General features: G+C 35.6%; 2 long non-coding RNA genes across 2 annotated transcripts; one reads left to right on the top strand and one right to left on the bottom strand.

Annotated features, from left to right (window-relative positions):
- Positions 1–1785: 1785 nt before the first annotated feature.
- Positions 1786–3481, top strand: LOC122409080 (uncharacterized). The gene is made up of 5 exons (XR_006260594.1): positions 1786–2106; positions 2256–2430; positions 2528–2678; positions 2750–2914; positions 3025–3481. It is a non-coding gene; the product is annotated as an uncharacterized lncRNA (long non-coding RNA).
- Positions 3378–4773, bottom strand: LOC122409081 (uncharacterized). The gene is made up of 3 exons (XR_006260595.1): positions 4616–4773; positions 4407–4505; positions 3378–4105 (listed from the first exon to the last, which is right to left on the bottom strand). It is a non-coding gene; the product is annotated as an uncharacterized lncRNA (long non-coding RNA).
- Positions 4774–6778: the final 2005 nt, after the last annotated feature.

Raw genomic sequence — 6778 nt, 5'->3', positions numbered from 1 at the left:
CAACCATTACATGGCAAAGACACACACACGCCGGGCTCGTTCCGGAGTCTTTAGTCGTCGCCGAGACTTGCGGCCGTTTTGCTGTCGCGGCCTTGCGCTTGCGATCAACTGATTGCGCGCGCTTGTACCAGCGACTTCGCTCGTCGCGTCTCCCTTAAATTTTAGGGTTGGCGGGCTTGCGAAACCGTCCTTGTCGACGATGCTCGAATTTTTAAGAACAAGATTTATGAATAATGCTGTTTGTAACGCACCAATATGTTATTATCAAGAGACTCGGTAGAGTCTCGGGACAAGTACATTGACAGCCCTGTCGTCTGCTGGCCTGAGGCTCTCGCCGAGACTATCTTTTCTCTGAATATAACGATTCGCGGTGGTGGGGGTAAAACTGGCATGTCATTTTCTAGAATTGCGAAGCTCAAGAGATGTTTTGTTAAGCAAAAATTAGTTTGGAGACTAAATTTCAAAATCTCTTTCGAATGAGCCCGAAACCAACACGATCAGTAGCGTAACTGCTGAGAAAAAACTTTGCACAGGCTCAAGATTATGCAAAAGTTACTAACACATTTAGAAATTTGACATGTCTGTATATAATACCATCAAAGGCCTCATGTCCCTCGGTCTAACTTCGCGGCGGTGTCGCGGACTGACGTCACATGCCGAGAGCTCGAAAGTCACCAGCCGAAGTTTCACGTCATGTTGACGTTTGGGGTTATGATGTTATGAAGTGCGTGCGGGATAACTAAAAATAATTTTCGTCATCTAACGAAGTGCATATTACTATTTATTTCGTTAAATTTTGTGATATACTAAACCAGTATCAAAGCGGCCGCGTAAATGTAGTCTGTGATATGTGTGCGAAAAAGGATATAAAAAATGCGCGATGCATATGTCAACGAAAACTTTTCAAGATTTCATTATTTTGTTCGACTGGAAATAAGCGTTAACTAAAATAATCTTTCAATTAAATCAGAGTGCGAGAAATATTGTGCAGTGTAAATATATCGTCAGTAGGCTAGGTTATATATATGAAGGCGTCAGATTATATATATGAATAAATACAACAAAAACACACAGAACTGTTAGAATGATGTTGTAAACTTTAAAAAATTGAATAAATGTTTTCTAATTTATTTCTCATGTTTCCCATATTTTGCTTCATATTCAGTTTGGCTCTGCCCTCTCCGATCCTTATTTTCACTCCATCGGTTTGCAGCGGATCGATACATATCATTAATTAATTGCCTAATATGTGTCCTATGATTTTCTACTATTTCTTCATGCTGATTGTGGTAACGTGATTCAAGAGGTTTCCAGCTATGATCATCAATCTAGAGTCGCGGCAGCGACTCTGAGACAAGTACATTTATAATAACATGACGAGTTGCTGCCAGAGACTCTTTAGCGGAGCGATAGCGTTTCCAATTGTTTTCGAAAATTTTCAAAATTTGTTTCTTTAATAATTAGTTAATTACAGTAGGTCAACAAATACTGCAAGTTCACGAATTTTTTATTTTTTTTTTTCTTTCGATTGCGACCTCTTCGAACTCTGTAGCTTAACGCGTTGAAGAGATATTAATTATTTATTTTTTAATTGCATCAAAAAATGGGTCGGATTTTCGCACACATTTTTGATGTTTATTTGTTATTTCTTTAGTGACAAATCTGGTGCCACAATACATTTCATATACCTATATATATTTTTTCTGGTGACATAATACAAATCTATACCTATATATTTTCGTGACGTATGAGGTATGGTGTAAATGAGGTTATAAAGATCGCGATGACAGTTTCGATATTGATATAGATATAGATATATTTTTTTTTTCTGGTGCCATAACATAAGTCTATACTTATATATATATCCGTGATGATATCGACGTATGGTGTGTTTAATGAGTAGATAATAAAAGCAAGACAATGTTTTAGTGAAAGTGGTGAAAAAAAGTAAAGAGAAAAATGGAAATAAAGGCGGAGGAATCCAAGAGTGTTGTGTATTATATTATATTATATATTATAAACTGAAAATTGTCAACAATGTTACAGGAAACTGCCAGCTAGTGTATAAGACCGAGATATAAAGGCTCTTACGATTTCGGATTGATGGTAAAATAAAATAGAATGATTCGAATATGTTTAAAGATTTCTCGAGATATAGTTCTGAATTAGAAAAAAATCTATGCCTCCGCTCTTTCAACTCTCTCTGATTGTATCATCATTTTGAATTTCTTTTCTTGTAAAAAATACAACCCAAGATAGGAGTGACGAAGGAGAGCAAGGGCTACAAAAATGTAGAATAAAGAAGTAAATGCAGTCTGGAAAAGGATTTAGAGAAAAGCACAATTCTATCAACGGCTTAACACATTAATCGCTGCAAAGAAAAGAAGAGTGCGGGTGAGCACTTACATGCTCCGGTGGCAATGCTTTAAAGTAAGTAGTTATTGATTTGAATTCAAGGAGTTATATAAAAGATTTTCTGCTAAACGTTTTCCAAAATAAAACAGTAATCGAATGTTTCTGATTGCAGATCTTGTCATCGTCATGATATCTCCAGTGCAAATGAAATATGGAAGAGGTCTGTCGCCGGCCCATTAATACTCATTTGACATTTTTGGGCACCGATGGTTATTTTACCTGAAGAATTATTCGCTCATTGTTCATTTAAGACTATCGCAATGGTAATTTTCATTAACTTTTTAATATTTTAATCCTCAATCAGAATATATATTCAAGTTTTCTGATTTCTTAGATCACAGTGGAAGTGGTGCACAATTTCTTGATAAACTCTTTTGACTTCAATCGACATGAAGCACTTTTCCACAACCACAGTTTGGGTACATTTGCTTCGAAGAACAATCAATTGGTCAACACGGTTTTACAGAGTGTCGAGTATCCCATGGATCAGTTCTGAAAGGTGCGATATCTACGGAGAATAAAATTTTGATTTAGGTATTATAATATCTATCGAATTGAATCAGAAACGAAGTCATCATTATATGATTAATTGAATTTTGTATTTTTCAGTTCAGAAGAAAAATGTTTCTAGATTGATTGACGTAGAGAGGATTTTGTCCGAGCTGTTTGGTCATTTTTTCGTCTTTCTTCGCTCGTACTGCTCTTGCCAAGACACAACCCACAACTAAGCCAGTATCCGAGGTCAACGCGATTCCAGAACTGCTGTAATAATTCAAAGCCCGGACGTTGAATATAGGGTTTTGTCCAATGCCAATTTTTATTCTCAAATTCCTCAGCCGCGTTTATTCCCTTACACGAATTAGTTGATAATGGAAATTATTGCAATCATGGATTTTAAACTCATCAAAATTCTCGATTTTTTCGCATTGTTTTTCTCCAATTGCAGCGTTTGATCCTCGGAATCATCAAATCGACGGTAAACAAAATCCCAAAGCAGTATTGTTGCTGATTAGAAATAATGGACTCGTTATTAAAACAACTTTGATGTATAATAAAACGATTTTTCAAAAAATTTGTTTTAAAAATTTTATTCCATTTTTTTTCGATATCTCTTTCAATGAGGCAGGGAACATTTTAAATTAAATTATTTTTTGATAAATGTCTTTTTCCGAGTACACTCTGATAGGTATTTTAATTTCCAAGTCAGTAGGGTTAGAAAAATTGCAAAATTCAAAAAAATTAATTTGACATTCAATTCGTGATTTCAATAAAAGCGCGTAAATGATTTTATAAATTTCAATAATATAATGAAACAAAAATGAAAAAAAAAAAAAAAAAAACACTTTTGCCTAAACTATTCTGTTTAGGCAGGACTTGAACCCAGAGCAGAATAGGCGGGAGACTAACTCACTCACCACTGCACTACTCAGTTTAATGTGAACTTTATGGTATGTAAATGACTTGATGGGCGTTCGGTTATAAGCACGCGAAGTGGGAGTTCATAACTCGATGTCCTCTTCCCTCATTAAGAATAAAGATTATTTTTTCTGAATGAGATCGCTTTTTTAATTATATCGACGGGGAGTCGATAATTGTTTCAAAAGGAATTGGAGCCGTTTTTCAGCGTCTTCTTTGTTTTTTTGGCATTTTTTTCCTGCACGCTTCCATCGTGGCGGTCTGACCTGGTCAACTGAAAAATAAGATATCATGAGTTGACTAAATAATACAGGTCCCGCCTAAACTATTTTTTTTTCTTCACTGTTGTCATTATTGATAATTCATGAAAAATTAGAGAGAAAAATTATAATATGGATGTAATGTAATGTATGTAATGTACGTATTTGTAGGATAGTAGATGCAGATAACAAAAATCATTATCCATTTTATGGAAAAAAAAGTTCGCATTATCATTAAAAAAAGACAATTGAATTTCGTAAATTGTTGTTAATAAAAAAAAAAATAAGTTTGAATATATTTCAAGATTGGATAACCTGGTTTTTTATCTTCTTTGACTGGCGAGGTCGATTTTTGGTCACCATTCCGTGATGATTTTTCGTCATCATTCCATGTTAGATTTGGTTTCTGGGTATCTGCATTAAGGAAAACTTCCTTTTTATGTGATCATTCATCTACTTACTATATAGAGAAAGAAGAGATGCTTTCAAACAATGGTTCAAAATATAGTATATATAGTACTTACTCATTTTACAGAGCAGCTCCAAATGTTATTTATTAAGAGCACACGACTATTAAGAGCACACAACTGTATTTTAGTTCACTTTTTATAGTGCCAAACACACAAAAATTGAATTGAGTAGTAACGTATCCGTTGCAGCCTAGTGACACTGCGCTCATCAGTTGCTGGTATAATAATGATATTGCTCAATCGAATACGGTCGACATTCTATATGATAACGGGCGAATCCAATTACAATTTAACATTCCAATGCCATCTACTTGTATTATTTTAATGTACATCGCAACGATGGAGGGGGTATCAAGGTGTGTTAATTTCAACGTCTCCATTTTTTACTCGTAATATTATTTTTGTTCAATAAGTAATCGTTCGTAGAAGTTATGAATGAAATTAATCGGTTTTCTACATTTAGGTTCATTCGATTTATCCTTTTTAGTTTTTTAGATAAGTTTCGAATGGTTTCCCATCTAATATTGACGTTTTCACGTTGAAAGTTTTCAACAATTCACGTAATTTTGTTTAATTGTTGTTTAAACTCGTTCAATCATTGCGCAATGTTTCATATTACACCATAATATTGCACAAAATATTGTATGGTGTATGGGGTGCCTTCAATTTAATTAAGCTCGTTATTGTGCAATGTCTTAAAAAAAATCATGTACGTTTCAGACCGTAGGTAAATATTGTCGAAGCGCAAATGTGACAGTGCTGGCATTTTCCGCATTGCTCTGTTTTCTCTCGAATATTTATGCAAAAAGATACGAACGAACTTCCGTAATACAAGAATATATAGGGATGGTGCAAATAGATTGTCGCGCCACTAGTGATGAAAAGTGTAAGTTCTTTGGGATTGTATTATTATATTATTATATTATTTATGATTATATTTAAATAAAAGTATCGAAAGTGCTACCCCAAAAGTCTATAATTTATAACATCTGTACCGTCCCTATAAAATTGTTACCGACTGAAGGTTTTTCACCGTCGCGTGTGGTCGGTAAATATCTTGAGGACGGAGATCTCTATGAATACATGGTTCGTGGTCGACGCCACGCGCGCCAATGCGCAGCAAGATACCGCGACCGCGAAACAAACGAAAATCAAACGACTCCAAACAATGGCGAGAAACGACGTAAGTATATTTTCTCATTTTTGTTAAAAAAAAAAAAGTAGTTAATAACGGAGTTGTTTTTTTATGTTTCAGCTTATACTGGACGACATCGACATGGGTAAGTGCTTGATTTTTTATGTTTTTTGTTTATGATTCAATTCGATGAGCGTGTTTATAACTTAGACGCTATATATAATAACAGCATTACGCTTATGTTTTATTAGCGTCCAAGTTCAACATGCTCATCGAATTGAATTGCAGAAAAAACTAACTGTGTTGCATTATTATTAATTATATTGTGTTATTAGGGTCGATGCAGCACTGTAACTCAGTTTTGCTATAAAACTTTTATGTATAGCAGAGTCTATAATCATCATTTTCCCTTGACGTTTATCGTCATGGAAAACAAATTGACTGCCTCTAAAGTTTTGTAGCCAACCTGATTTACAGTTCTGTATTGACTCTCATAATTATGCAACACAGTTTAATTACAAAATTTTTGGGGTTTTTTCAGCACTTCAAGATTTTGATGGCCACCAGGCACAACAGCCTGAAGATAGAGAAAATTTTCCACCTTTGGGGCAGCGGGCTCCCCCATCCCCAGAGCCCGATGCCCCAAGGGGTCAGCTTCCGTTGCCAGAACTGAGGGAGGAACGCCAGCAGGAGGTAGCTGGGCAGCACCTGCCGGGTAATCAGCCCCAGCAGGAGCTGCCGAGACGCCAAGAGGATCGGCACCCTCAGCGAGCGAGAAGGGATGAGCCCAGGCGCTTTCAGAGAGGTAAAGCAGGTTTTCTTTCTCTTCTCTTTTTCTCTTTTTGACCTTTTCTCTCTGAGCTTTTTTTTTCTCTTTCTCCTGCTTTTTTTCTTTCTCCAATTCCTATTTTCTTGCTTCTTCATTTTTATGTCCATCTCTGCTTTCTTACTTTCTTTTTCCTGTCCGTTTTTGAAATCTTTCTGTTCGCTTTCTCTTTGTGCTTTTTTCGTTTTTTGTTCCATTCACTCTTTCTCCTGCTCCTCAATTCCCAAAATCTTCCTTATTGCTGAAATAATCCTTG

The sequence above is a fragment of the Venturia canescens genome, chromosome 4, assembly GCF_019457755.1.
Source record: "Venturia canescens isolate UGA chromosome 4, ASM1945775v1, whole genome shotgun sequence".
NCBI lineage: Eukaryota > Metazoa > Arthropoda > Insecta > Hymenoptera > Ichneumonidae > Venturia > Venturia canescens.
This window is presented reverse-complemented; position numbering and strand designations above follow the sequence as displayed.